The 15,138-nt window shown below is 42.7% G+C and overlaps 1 protein-coding gene across 1 annotated transcript in view; it reads right to left on the bottom strand.

Annotated features, from left to right (window-relative positions):
* Window positions 1–15,075, bottom strand: part of Tgfbrap1 (transforming growth factor beta receptor associated protein 1) — a 42,124-nt gene extending 27,049 nt beyond the window's left edge. Inside the window, exon 1 of the mRNA XM_028786819.1 lies at window positions 15,038–15,075. The gene's annotated coding sequence lies outside the window, so the exon portion shown is untranslated. The remainder of the gene's footprint in view (window positions 1–15,037) is intronic.
* Between the last annotated feature and the right edge of the window lie 63 nt (window positions 15,076–15,138).

Below are 15,138 nucleotides of genomic sequence, written 5' to 3'. Positions count from 1 at the left end.
GCATGCTCCTCTCCGTGAGGCATGCTCCTCTCCGTGAGGCATGCTCCAGTGCCATATTTGTCTCTAGGAGTAAACACATTCTCATTGAGTAGCAAAGATCTGCCTCAATCCCCAGTCTTCCAGGTGGTGAGAAGAATTGCTCAGTAAGTTTATGAGTGAGTCACTGGTATGACAGTCACTGGATAGCCCCACTGGAAGAAAAGCACCCTGGGCTTCCTAAGGTCTCCTCTGATAAGGACTTTGGTTTTACATTCCAAAGATGCAGAAGCTGCAGAACCACTAAACAGCCTCTCTTGGCTTCTCTGTGTAGAAAAGCAGCTTCCAAGCACAACTTCTAACTCCTGTGAGGGGCAGGGGGTCAGCAGGTTTAGAGGGAACATGAAGGCTGATAGAAGTGATAGACCATACTCAGGCACCACAAGAAAGCTACCCAGAGATGGAAAAGGATCACTTTATGAGAAACTAATCCCAGTTCTTTGATACATTCCTATGAAGGTTGGAAAACATCAGAATTAGTTACTTCGGGGAAAGTAAGGAGTCCCAAAATGTCTCTGATGCCTTTCCACTCAAAGATTCCATGTCACAGTTTTGTGCACACCTCCGCTACTGAGTCAATGGCAAGTATTTTGCATCAGACTATGACTCCCTTCCCTGAGCCTAAAAGCCCAAGAGGGAGGACTGTCTGTGGGAATACCTACCATTTCATTTCTATCACGAAAACTGAAATTGGAATGTCTCCCTGGGTCATGAGTTCATATTTCATCTTTCTTGTGTTGGTAATGGAAGGTAAGATGGCTTTGAGATTAAGGCTTGAGTGTGAGGACCCTAGGTATGGGCTTAGTGCCCTTCACAAAGAGGGCCAAGAGCTGTGTGTCCCTTGTGATGATGTATCACAAGGAGCCTCTAGGAAGACAGACCCTGACCAGAAACTGTGATCAATACAGCTCCATTGTTTACGTATCCCCAGGACATAGCACTATGTTGTAGAAAGACAAAAACACGTAGTTTTTCCAGTCTGGGTCTGCATATCTGCAAAATGAATGTAGAAGCCCTTACTTCATAAGGCTGAGGCAGAGTAACTCTGCTCAGGTACGGTGTTTACTACCTGGCACATAGCACCCTGAAGCTCTTCATTTCACCATGAAGACTAACTCCTTCTCTTTATGATGGGCTCTGCTGCTCCCAGCCCCTCAATCTGCTTTATTTCCTAACCTGGGCTCCAAGAAAGGAAATGCTACCATGCTCTGTTCTCAGATATGGCTATCTCACCGACCTCCGTTGAAGGACAGAGGGAAACAAGAATTTCTGGTGTGCACCTGCAATAATACGTTCAGGAGGGCAGAGGTGGACTACCACAAGTCCAATGCCAGCCAGGGCTACACAGTAGGACCCTGTCTCATAAAATAAAACATAAGAGCAAGGGAGAGGAGAGGAGGGGGAAAAGGTGAGGCTACTTACTTTTGCCCTCCATCACCCCTTTCCCCATGCAAGCCAGCAATCCCAGCATCCAGGGAAGCTAAGGAGGGAAGATCACTCACCAAGGCTGCCTACCGGTCTCTAAGTCACAGGACTTCTCAGAGCCCCAGGGACAGCTAGAACCCATACTGACCTCTGCAAGTAATTTCTGGGACACACAACTTTCTCTCTTCTTTAAAACAACACCATCTATTTGTCAAGACCAAATAGAATCACTAGAACCCACCTAGACAACTTTCCCATTTAAATGCTAATGAGTCAACCACAGATACTGAAATGTAGGCTTGGAGACATCTAAGCCTGTAAAAAATACAAAATACACTTCCTTCATTGCTTGATCAATCAGGGCTGTCTTTTAAAATGGCAGGACAAAGTGATTCTGCCATTTAAAATATGAATTGTATCTCATGCTTTTTGGAAAGAACGGAGAAACAAACTTTGGACACCTACAATCACAATCCTCTTATTTAACATCATAAAGCAGGTTGTATATAATTCTAGTCTCCGTCTTCCCTCAGCATAGAGATAAACTATATACATCTGCCTTGAAGAATATACTACAAAGTCAACTACCTCCTGCTTAGGAAGGGGGCAGGGAAGAGAGGAGGGAGATGGAACTGTACAGCAAGCACATGCCTTATTTAAAAAAAAAAACTTAATTCTATGGCACTTAAAAACAAATGCAGTACTGTCCCATGACCTGCCAGCTCAATTCTTGCTGATGACAAGTTTTCTAGTAGATATCTCTAAATTAAAAAAAAAAAAATCAGAGGGCTGCCTCAGTGGTTAAGAGCATTCACTGGCTGCTCTTACAGAGGAACCAGGTTCAGTTCTCAGCATCCTCATGGCAGCTCACAACCATCTACAGCTCCAGATTCAGGGAATCTGATGCCTTCTGATCTTTCTGAGCAACAGGCACATGGTAACAGACATACAACAGCCAATACACTCATATACAAAATAATATTAATAAGGTGGTTTAAAAAAAATTAAAAGCCTGCTCTTTTCTCTCCATGTTGCTGGTTGAGACAGAGTCTCTCATAGCACAGGTTAGTCTTGAACCCCAAACCTTCTCCTTCACTCCCAAGTGCTGCGATTATTAGGCATGTGTCACGGCAGCTGCTAAGAGCCTTCTCTTAGACAAGTTAGATGGTGGCAAGTGAAAGATGACCGTGCAACTTAAAAATGGTTTATTCGTATAAGCAGTAGCAGTATTCTTCCCATGATCTAGTTCAAAGGATATATTTGTGTAGCTGAAATAAGAATTACAGAAAGGTAAACATTAGGCCACACATCTGTGTTATCGTTAAGTCCAACTTGCAGCAAGTTCCTCTTGGTGTGTAAACAAACTAAAAAGTTCTAAGACTGGTGACTTGCTTCCCAAGGGCCTCACAACTTCATAAAGGAAATAAGACTAAAAAAATACATAGGGACTAAAGAAATATTGCCTAAAGGCCAAAATAAAGATCTTTGTATTTTGCTTTTTACATCACCTTTTTAAAACTAGTTTTTTGAGAATTTCATACAATGTGTTCTCTACCCACTGAATTAACTTTGAGTCCTTATTTATTTATTTTACCCATCAAGTCCAATTTGTGTTGCCCATATATTCTTGGATGTGTGTGGCCTGTGGCCTACTTACCACTGTAAAATCTTTTCTACACAGACACACACACACAGACACAGACACTGGAGCTACCTTATAAGGAGGCAACAATGCTGCGACTAGACACCAACAGGCCAACACACACATTTATATATAAATATATCAAATATATACATATATAAATATATATATATATATTTGAGTCACAGAACATGAATATATCTAGCTGGTATTGACCTGGAAGTTTCATTCATATTGGCTGGCTTTCATGTGCTGGAAGGGACTGATGCAATGTAACAATCTTTTTTTTTTTTAAAGATTTATTTATTTTATGTATGTGAGTACACTGTAGCTGTCTTCAGACACACCAGAAGAGAGCACCAGATCACATTACAAATGGTAGTGAGCCACCATGTGGTTTCTGGGAATTGAACTCAGGACTTCAGGAAGAACAGTGGTGCTCTTAACCACTGAGCCATCACTCCAGCCCCCACAATGTAACAATCTTAACCATTATTCTCTACCAACTTGAGATTATACACCTTGTCTTTGAAAAACATTGCCACTAATGATTAAATGTGTCTTTGAAAATGTCCATGTAGGACTAGAGGGATGACTCACCAGGTCAAGTTGCTTGTTGTCAAGCTGGTGGACCTGAGTTGGATCCCCCGTCCTGACATGGTGGAAGAAGAAAACCAGCTCCCACAAGCTGTCCTCTGATCGCTACATGCACACTGTTAATTACGTGTGTGTGTGTGTGTATGTGTACATGTAAGTGCAGGTACTTAGAGACCAAGGGGCATAGGAGCCACATAATAATCTTATGTTATTCCTGTAACATAAGATCTTCTAGATGCCTGTCTTCTAAACACTGGGATTAAAGGTGTGGTCCACCAAGCCTGGATTTAAGTTTTTCTTTACCTAGAACTTGCTCTGTTCTAGGCTGGCCTTGAATTCAGAGATCTGCTTTCTTTGCCTCCTAGTACAAAGGCTTGTCCTACCACGCCTAGACCTAAATTTAGCTGGGTAGGATCTTGCCCCAAGGTCACTAATCCCTTAATTCAATTTAATATCCTTGAACACAAGATTCAGCTCCATTTCACTTCTTGGTGCTCCTTTAAAATTTGAACCATATATTTTATATTTTTCCTTTCTCAAGTTTGCTACATTTGTTTAAAATGTTCTTAATGAGATTTAACCAGAGGACAAACTCTATGATGGGCATTTCTGAGACTAATACTCAAATGTCTACATGGCATGTCTACAGGGAGATTTACAAAGATTCTATTAAAATTTGTAAGAATTTAGAGGTATTTAATTTAAAAATTATATCAGAGTAGTCTGCATTTCTACACATAACAATTATAAACTTTAATCTTAAAATGTATTCAGTATATGAAAGAATCACCTAACTAGAATGTATAAGATCTCTAAATAAAACTCTAAAATCTTATTCCTATACATTAAAGACATAAATTATAAACTCAGCAGTTTTTTCTGCAGAAACTGACAAACTAGTTTAAATTTTAAATGGAAATCCAAGGACTCTGAATTGCTCAAAAAATCTTGAAACTGAAAAATGAAATAAGACCTAGACTAATAGATTTCAGAAACTGCTATCAAACTACAGTATGTAATTAAGACATAAGGCTAGCCAGGTACTATGGTGCCTGACTATATAGTCCTACTTATGTGGCAAGGTCAGGCAGGAAGATCATTTGTGTCTAGAAGCTAGAGGCTACAGGGGCAACATATCAGCTCAAAGAGGTAAAGGGTAGAAAGGAAGAGAGGGACAGAAAAGGGATATAAACAAGCAGGTCAAGATCAAACTGGGAGGAAAAACTGCAATTCATACACCTGACAATTCACATAAAAAGTTACAGAACTCCCATAAGCCAACAGAAAAAAAAACAAAACAAGAAACGCTTATTTTCCACATGAGTAAAAAATTCAGGAAGATACTTCACAAAACAAGGTACATCAATAACCAAAAAGAACACAAAAACAGTCACCCTTAGATACCAGAAAAACTTCCATTATACTGCATGAGCTGACTTCATACCTACTAGAATAGCTACCATAAAGAAGACTGACATCAAGCTGAACATGGTGACACATACCTCCAATTCCAGCACTCCAGAAGAGAGGGGCAGGCAGATCTCTGAGTTTAAGGCCAGCCTGGTATACATAGTAAGTTCCAGGTCAGCCAGGGCTGCATACTGAAACTCTATCTCAAAAACAAGGGAGGGGAGGGGAAAGATTGACTAGAGGGTTAAGAATATAGCTCAGTGATAGAACATTTGTTTATGAGGCTCTGGGCTAAGAATCTAATACTGTTTAAACAAAAGAAAAACAAAACAAGAAAGCAAAGGTGGACTCCAAGTGTCAATGGGGACACAGAATAAAGGGAAACCTCAGGCTTTGCTGGGAAGAGTTTAAGGTGATATAATCCCCTTGAAGATTCTATTCCATAATGTTTCTTTTTAACAAAGATAAACATGTAGTATCTGACTACCTCATACATTTTCTTTTCTTTAATTTTTATTAGTTTGTTTTGTTTAAAGGTCCTCAAATTCAATATGTAACTGAAGAGGACCCTAAAAGTCTGATAATGCTACCTCCACCTCCAAGTCCCGGGATTACAGGCAGGGGCCATTCTTAATGTTTCTATATGATTATGTAAGATACACATCATGGTCTTGTTCTTAATAGTCTGAAAACAGAAAGCAGATGAGTTTTAGAACCATCAGGTAACACATTTGAGCTGAGTACTTGCTGTCAGAGCTATCTTCCTAGCCTAGCCATTGGTGACACATTTGTAGACTAGATTAGGAATCCATGGATAAAAACAATACATGGGTGGATGTCAAAAGCACGGTGGGAGACAGCTCAGTAGGTAGAAACATTTACCACCAGGCCTCGGGTCCTCCGTGGTGAAGGAAATATACAACTCTGCAAGTTTTCTTCTGACCTCCACACACATGGTGCCCTGGCATGCATGTGCCCTCACACATATAAACACAAAAATGAAATAATAAAAAGCTTCATATTCTATAAACTTCCACTTACATAGATTTCAAAAGGAGACGGCACCGATTTATGTTGCTTTCACTCAAGAATACTTACTTTAGGAACATGGTGACTAAATGGTGAATGTCAAAAGTAACTCTCTGGGGTACAGGGAAAGTCTGTATCTTGTTTAAGGTGTCTGGTGTGAAAGTGTGGAAATTTGCTGTCTTAGATTCTTTCCTATTGCTGTGACCAAACACCATGACCAAGACAACTTATAGAAGAGTGATTTAAAACTTACAGTTTACAGAAACGTATCTAAAGCTTACAGTTTCAGAGTGTTAGAGTCCGTGACCATCGTGCTGAGGGGCAAAGCATGAGGTAGGAAGGGAAGGAAAGGTGGGGGGAGATGAAAGGAAGGTACTAACTGGGAATCGCATGGGCTTTTAAAATCCCAAAGTCCACTTCCAGGAATACACCCCCTAATCCTTCCCAAATAGTTCCTCCAACTAGAGACCAAACATTCAAATATTTCAATCTATGAAAGTCATTCTCATTCCAACTACCACACTTGTCAAAATTCATTAACCTGTATGGCATGTGTCCTTCATCAGGCAGGCATATCTATCTGTCCATATACCTAACATACATGGTGGAGAGGCAGAACTGGGAGTTAGAGATCAGCTTAACTTACATGAGGAGACTGCCTCTTGAAATAAGAGGCTCACATTTGTGACCAAAGGTATCTGGATGTAATGAAAAACTAGCAAAATGCCAGTATAGGCAAAGCATACACATAGGTTTTTCCACGAAAAGTTGAGATGCTATAATAATCATGAAGCTGCAGATTACCCCTGAAAGAAAGAGATTTTATGTCTCTGAAGTTAACAGAATACATGGTAACTGCATGTGAACTTAAAAACAAGGCACAGTGAAAACTGTAATGTTGGTGGAAGATTGCAAACTGCTAAACCTGTTCTAGCATTTTCTGTGAAGCCCTTGACGTGTCTGGGTAAGCTGATGGTTCTCCCCAGAGAATTCCTTTTATGTTCACAAAGAGGTGAGAAAGAAAGGAACATTGATCTTGTTTGAGGTAAGAGAAAACTGGAAACACCCCAGCTTTCCTCCACAAGACACAGTACAACAAGAAAATGATCTATAGGTACAAACAAGGTTGAAGCCATTTATAGGGAGTCTCATGGGAAAAAATAAATCCGGGGTGATGAGGTTGGGAATAGGGAGATGACAGATTTCTTAAGGTATCAAAATGTTTAGTTTCCTAAACTGAATGTTGCTTTCATTATTCACTATATCTTTACAGATTACAAGCATTTTTCCATATGTTATTAATCATTAATTTTAAAGCTTTTTATTAAGATATATTAATTATATATAATTGGTTTCATTAACACATTTTCTTTTTTAAAATTTTTCTATGTATGGGTATGTGTATCACACATATACATGTTCATGTGTGAGAGCAAGTGTGTTCATGCCAAGACACACATGTAGTGATGAGAGGACAACCTCAGATGCTGGTCTTTGACTTCCACCTTGAAGGTACCTCTTAAGCTAGCTAACCTATGAATACCTATGTATTAGTCAGGGTTCTCTAGAGTCACAGAACATATGGAATGTCTTTCTGTATTGAGAGGATTATTATGATGACTTACAGTCTGCAGTTCAACTCCCCAACAATGGCCAGTTGTGAATGGGAAGTCCAAGAAGCTAACAATTGCTCAGTCCCACAAGGCTATTTGTTTAGCTGGTCTTCTGTAGAAGTGGGTTCCAACAGATGTGCTGGCAAGTAAATGCAGGCAGGCGAATACGAGTGAATCTTCTTTCTTCCAATGCACTTATGTAAGTCTCCAGCAGAAGGTGTGGCCCAGATTATAGGTGTGTACCACCATGCCTGGATCTGGGACTTGTTCTGTCTCAGGCTGATCTTGAACTCAGATCTCCTTGCCTCAGTCTCCTGGGATTAAAGGCTTCTACTTCCTTGACTGGACCTAAGCTTTTCAGAGCCATTATGCCTCAAGATCTCCATGCCAAGATCCAGATCAGAAACATGTATCTTCCAGTCTCAAGATCTGGATCACAGGTGAGCCTTCCAATTCTGGATTGTAGTTCATTCCAGATATAGTCAAGTTGACAAACAGAATAGCCATTATACCATATATTCTCCTGTCTCTAATTCCCATCCTGTCATGGGTGTACTGGGATTATAGATGTACACTACCATGCCTGCTGGCTTTATGTGGATTCTTCAGATTTCAACTCAGATCCTTGTGTTTGTGTGGCAAGTACTTTGGCCCACTGAGCCATCTCCCCAGTTTTCATTGTGACATTCATACAAGAATATAATGTATTTTGATTGGTCAATAGAGATATGACTTTTGTAGGGGTAACCATTCACTTTATTAGATGTAAACATTAATTTTTATGATACATATTTATAAAATATTTACTTTCCCCAACAAGTTTAATCTTATGAATAATAATAATAATAATAATAAAAGAATCCATTCAGTAAACTTAGTAGAACTCACAGCTTGCATGGTTTTCATTTAAAATTTCATTTCATGGAAGCATCTAGTTATCACATATATAATTGACTGACTCACAATTTCTGTTCATCCAAATCCGGTACTTAGTTTGCATTAAATTCCCTTTTAAGGGCCATTTCTCAGATACTGAAAAGTAGCTTTGGGATTTTCTTATTCCACGGTGAGTTTTGTTTGTTTTGTTTGGTTTTGGCTTATGGAGTTATACTAGAAGTGAACAGAAATCAAATGACATTTGGACCAGAGTTCAGTCCGATGGAAAGGTGGGCAGCAATGTAGACCCTGTACTCAGAATGGTAGGTCATTCTGGTCTTTAAGGTACTTTATAAAGAAAGGGACAGACCAAACAATGCTTCTTCTTCAGGAAGCCTTTTAAAAGAGATAAAGGCAAGGGTGCCCTTGGAGAGATGGAGATAAAGAGGAGGGTAGAGGAAGGGAGAAGGGGGAGGGGAGAGAAGGGGGAAGGAGACAGAGACTGGGGTGATTCCTCTTCTAGAAGTAAAGGAACTGATCAGATGTACATGTCCATAGTCACAAAGTAGAAAACACAACTGTCAGTGACAAGGCTCCCTTTAATGTTCCTGGGGCTTCCATGATGGGTTTAAGATCGTTACTGAATTCCTTTGGGAGGTGATTTCTCTACACTTGAGGGTATTAACTTAGCATCCATCTAGATAATAGCTTGAAGTTAAAAGCTTTTCAAAGAGAGGGGTTTAAAGCTTGGCCGGTAGGATACCCCTCGGTCTCAGCTACTTAGAGACTGGAGCAGGATGACTACTTGAGACCACAAGTTCAAGACAAGCCTAGTCCACACACACACACACACACACACACACACACACACACACACACACACAGAGTGAGAGAGAGAGAGAGAGAGAGAGAGAGAGAAAGAGAGAGAGAGAGAGAGAGAGAAAGAGAGAGAAAGAAAAACTCCTGTGAGGAAAACTGGGACGTTTGCATATTTGAAATATTTTATCTGGATTAGAACAAAAATAGTTAACTTTTTTAATTAAAAAAATAATGTGTATAAATGTATGTCTATTTGTTTATGCTATGTGTGTGAGGTAGGTGCAGAGGCCAGTAGGGAGCATCGGATCCTTCCTCCGGTGCTGGAGTCACAGGCAGTTATGTGCCACTGTTGCTGAGTCCTCTGGAAGAACAGCAAGTGCTCTTAACCACTGATGCATTTCTACAGCCTGAAAGCTGATTCCTGATAGGGTCAGAACTAGAGTCTGAGCTCTGAGAGTAGCAGCCAGGGGGGATGTTTGGAGCATGAACACTGGGGCTGGCAAAGGGCAAAGCACTCTGGAAAGACTGAGTCCACAGAGCACAAGTGTTCTACATGAATGATGGCAGTGGGAATAGTATGTGGCAGACACTCCCAGTGTCAACTGACAATTTGAGTTCTGGCTGTGTCTTAGCCACCTCCTTGTGATCGAAGGTGAGTTGGTGTATCTACCTCTGTATAGAGTTGGACTCCACTGTAGGTTTCCCCAGCACTGTCATCTAGCTGCCTGAGGAGAATAGGGTAGTTCACATGGCTTGATCAACCACCATATGGAAATTTGGTATTTGGAATTTGGAATGCAGCCGCATGCCTTTAATCCCAGCACTTGGGAGGCAGAGGCAGGCGGATTTCTGAGTTTGAGGCCAGCCTGGTCTACAGAGTGAGTTCCAGGACAGCCAGGGCTACACAGAGAAACCCTGTCTCGAAAAACAAAAAAAAAAAACAAAAAAAAAAAAAAAAGGAATTTGGAATGCTGAGGCTCCAATCTAGGTACCTTAACTCCAAAGCACAGGCCCTACAAGAATGGGTGGTGTGTGTATATAACGTGCAGTGCAAACGCTGCTCCAGCCTGAAGGGTACCAGGCAATATATTCCCGAGAAGATCCTGGCTAAGCCCCCTGAGAGCCCCAAGCACTGGGTTGCTCATAATTATTTCTAATTCGCTTCATTCCTTTTTTTCTTGCTCCATGTCCTTCTCTGTGTAGAGAGTGTGAATGAGTGTGTGTGAGTGTGTGTGTGTGTGTGTGTGTGTGTAGGGGTGCTACTTGTTTGTTTAAGACTACTGCAGCCTCTAATTCAAGCTGATCTTCCTGTCTTGGCTTCTTGAGTACTGGGATTACAAATGTATAGTAGCATGCCTGGGTCCTCTGTTGTCTGAGACAAGATCTTGTCGTATAGCACAGGCTAGTCTCAAACACAGAATTCGTTTTATTTAGTCACTGAGTGCTGGGATTGCCCGAATCCACCGGCAAGCCCAGCTACCTTCCTTACAACAGCTCTGGGAAGAGAAGAGATGACAGAGAACTGTCCTATGACTTGTTTAATGGTACTCAGCTTCACGGGGGTGGAATCTGAATGGTACTCAGCTTCACAGGGTTGAGTTTGTTTCCAACTCTGTATTTCCCCAGCCCAACTGACTGAGGGGACAAGCTGGCTTCCCTTCCTCTGACCTAGTCTTTCTGACTACAGCAACAACTCTAAAGTGGAGGTCTGAATCCTTCAAGGTAACTGGCCCAGTTGGAATCGGTCCTGAAGTGATTCCTGAAATCAGCGGGGCTCTTAGTTCCCTGCTGGGGGTCCCAGCGATGAACTCTATGACTTCACCTGTCTTGTCGAGACTCAGATACATTCCCATCAAATCAGGATATATATTTACATGGCATAAATTGTTTTTGTTGAAAATCACCCCAGTTTAGTGATGCAATCCTGTGATTTGCCAGAAGCCAACCACATATATGTTAGTTTGTAATCAGGCAACACTTGATTAACACAAGTATGGAAGAGATAATAAAAAGCTGAGCACAAAAAATAAATAAATAAAATAAAATAGATAGTCATAGAATACTGGCCTGTTCCAGTGACCTGACAGAGATAGATGGAGGGAGAAGGCAGAGGGGGGGAAGACAGTAATATGTCTTGCTATTACCCTGACACAAATCTGTATCTAACTACTCCTAGCTTTGCTGATACAAATGATAAAAATATAAAAATATAAGTTGTCCTCTAATCCATGGGTTCCACATCTGAATCCATGGATATGGGGTTCTATTGAACTCCATATAGAAAGCATTTGGCACACATGATATAATGTGTATCACACTAAGTTGCTACATGTGTATGTACCAAACACGTTCATCTAGATGACTTAAAGCATATGACAGGCGCCATGGGTAGATGTTACATACAACTACTGCAGCAGCTTATATTCTATAAAACTTACGCCCCGCAGAGTAGGTATCCATGGAGAATCCTGGAACCCAAATCCATAGATACTAAGAATGACTGTGTACATATATTTGTATGTCACATATACACATATATGTACTATATGTTCAGCTACAGTGTATGCAGTTACCACACAAATGGTGTGTCCACATGTAGGACTAGTGTGGATCTCCGATATCACATACATCCTAAATGCCTTACATCAATGATTATAACTGAAGGGGCAAGGGGTGAGGGGTACTGGAAAGGAGTGGTAAGAGGGGTCCCTCAGCATTCACCACCAAACACTGTCCACGACATAGAACCTTCAAACACTAGCAAAGAATTACCACCTGCCTGAGATGCCAGCGTGTTATCTTAGTCACGTTACTTCTGTTGAATTTTTAATTTATTCTACAGCAGCTACCTGACTATGAAGAAAAGAACCTTGATCTCAACTCTTCATGAAGATTTCTAAGGGAATTTTAAGGCAAGAAGCACCCAGCCTTACGTGGGGTAGCCCCAAACTGAGTTGTTAGTTTTGCATCCATTTTATAGTCATATATTTTTCAAAATAGTAAAACAGGTTGGGTTTGCCACAGAGGAGATGAGTTGTAAGATCTGAGCCGAATTATTCTGCAAAACCCAAACACCTGGCTGCCACAAATGATGACTTTAATGTCTTTCTAACAAGGACTGGATCTTGACCAAGACAAGATAACTTAACTCATTCGGTGAAACTGCCCTAGTTTTCATAAAGAATCAAAATTTTAGCATTAACAATAACAGCTATTAATAATTGTTAAAAAACAGAAATGTTTTTTTTCCTTTTTTGGTTTTTTTGAGACAGGGTTTCTCTGCGTAGCCCTGGCTGTCCTGGAACTCACTCTGTAGACCAGGATAGCCTCGAACTCTCGAACTCAGAAATCCGCCTGCCTCTGCCTCCCAAGTGCTGGGATTAAAGGCGTGAGCCACCACCGCCCGGCAGCAGAAATGTTAATTGCAGGTCAGGTCTAGAAAATACATGTATTGTTTTCAAAACCTTTCATATGCACTTGTGCTGGCCCCTACTCACTTGGGCAAGATTAAGAAAAACAAAACAAGCAAACAAAAAACCCAGGGCCTCATGTAGCCCAGGTTCCCCTCTAACTTGCTATATAGCTAAAGAAGACCTTGAATTTCAGACCCCTTTGCTTCTCTCTCCAAGTGGAGGAATTATAGCTACTACACCCGGCTTTATGCATACTAGAGATAGACCTGAGAGGCTGGCAGTCTACCCACTGAGTTGCATCCCCAGGCCCCACTGTTGCTTAGGAAACAGCAAGCTCCAGGCTTTCTACAGTTCTACAACTAGAAGAAGCTGCTTGTGAAGTGCAGCACCAACCTGTGTCTCCAGAGAGGACAGGCCAAAGCTGAATTGGCTGTGCAAGCCTGCAAAAGCTCTGTCCCCAACTCTAAGGACAGAAGACTTCAACTCAAATATGATAGGAGGAAGGACAGCAGAGAAAATAAGGCCAAGAGCCGTACCAAGTCTTACCAGTGAGCTGAACATGCACACCTTGTCATGTACAGTGAACAGAAATCCAGAATCCACAGCCTAACTGCACAGTAAAACCTCCATGGGGTCAACGATTGCTCAGACCCCTGAACTATGAAGTTTCAGAGTAGAAGCATGGCCTTAACACTCTCATTTTTATTAGTGAACAATCACTCACTGTATTTCTGTTAAGTGTCAGGTCTTGAGATAGATGCTTCCCATGAATATTTTCTTATGAGAATCCACATACCTTTTGTAAAATTAGCCTTACTTGGTGAATAGGGCAGATAAGGTAGGGCCTTGAGTAACCTAGGCTGGTCTCAAATACATAGTCATGGATGGCTGTGATGGTTCTGAATCCCCTGTCCTTCTACCTCTGACTCCTAAAGGCAGGTACCACCACACCCAACTATTAGCCTTGTTTTGATCAGGAAAACAGCATCCAAAGGTCACTATTAGGAAGTGACGGGGTGGGATTTAAACTCACAGCCTCACCCTCATCATGGCCATGGAGTGTGGTGAACCAGGATCTGAGAAATGTGCTGTGAGCCGTGTCTTGGGGATTCTGGTCAAGCATTGCCTTTTACTACACACCAAAGTGACAGTTGCTTGGTTAGCAGAAATAAGAGGAAAAAGAAAAGGAAGCAGCTGTCCAAATGTCTCTTCCTGGACCCTGGAGCTCTGAGTCCTCAGCTTTGCTGACCAAGAAAGAACCATGACCACCACCAGCACGAGGGTGCAGCAGGCACCACACCAGCCAGTCTCTGCCCAGCAATCTCCTGTTAGAAGCAGGCAGGACCTGTCGCAGGGCAACCTTGCCCCCCTCCCACACTCCTACGTGTCTTCCCTTGCCACCACTTTAATACCAATGCTGCCTACCTGCCCTCCTGACCCCGCACGCCCTACCCAAAGCACATGAGTGCTCAATCGTATCTGCTCAGACTACAGCCCTCAACTAAGAAGCACAGTGTGAACTCCCGCTTCCAGTTGTAGCCCCAGAGCAGCGGCCTCTCAGACTCAACCAACAACCCTTTTGACAGAAGCACCACCAGGAGGCAACTCGGGCAGCCTCCTGAAGCAGGAGAAATCAGGCAGAAGGCAAAGGAAAGGAAAAGTTCCCTGGGGTGCAGCTCTCAGCACCTGACCGGGGGCGGTAAAGACTGAGGCCAGGGACCGAACACAGGCCTCCCTGTCCCTGACCAACACTCCCCTATCTAATCTCCTAGTCTCTCAGTTCACACCCAAGCCCGACCCCAATTTCAACTCCTAATTCACAGATCTCAGCAAACTTCAATTACATCACGCACCCCAACCCTTCCACTTGAAGGGTGGAGGCACACCAGCACGATCCTTCCCGTTCCCGAGCTTTCTCCCCAGAAACGCTAGTTCAAGGACGAGGTCTCTCGGATTCTCCTCCTCCTTATACTGACACACCCCCAGACCACAGCGTACACGGTGACCCCGCACGGGTGACTACCCCTGGCTCCCCACAGCCTGCACGCCGGCCCCGGCGGTACACCTGGCCCAGTCATGCAGGCACCCGCTCGCTCCCGCCCCGCTGCACCTGCGCGGGCGCCCGTCCGAGCGGGTCGCGCACTCGCCGCTCCCGCAGGCCGTCCCTTGCTCCTCACCGGCGCAGCGCAGCCGTCCCGCGCCGCCCGCGGCCTGGGGCACCGCCGCCCGCTCCGGCCGCGGCTCCTGGGCTGCGGGCCCCGCCGCGGCCGCTTCCCGT

This window comes from Grammomys surdaster, unplaced genomic scaffold (assembly GCF_004785775.1).
Source record: "Grammomys surdaster isolate TR1022 unplaced genomic scaffold, NIH_TR_1.0 125600, whole genome shotgun sequence".
Lineage (NCBI taxonomy): Eukaryota > Metazoa > Chordata > Mammalia > Rodentia > Muridae > Grammomys > Grammomys surdaster.
Note: the sequence above shows the minus strand (reverse complement) of the source record. Positions and strands in the feature narration are given on the sequence as shown.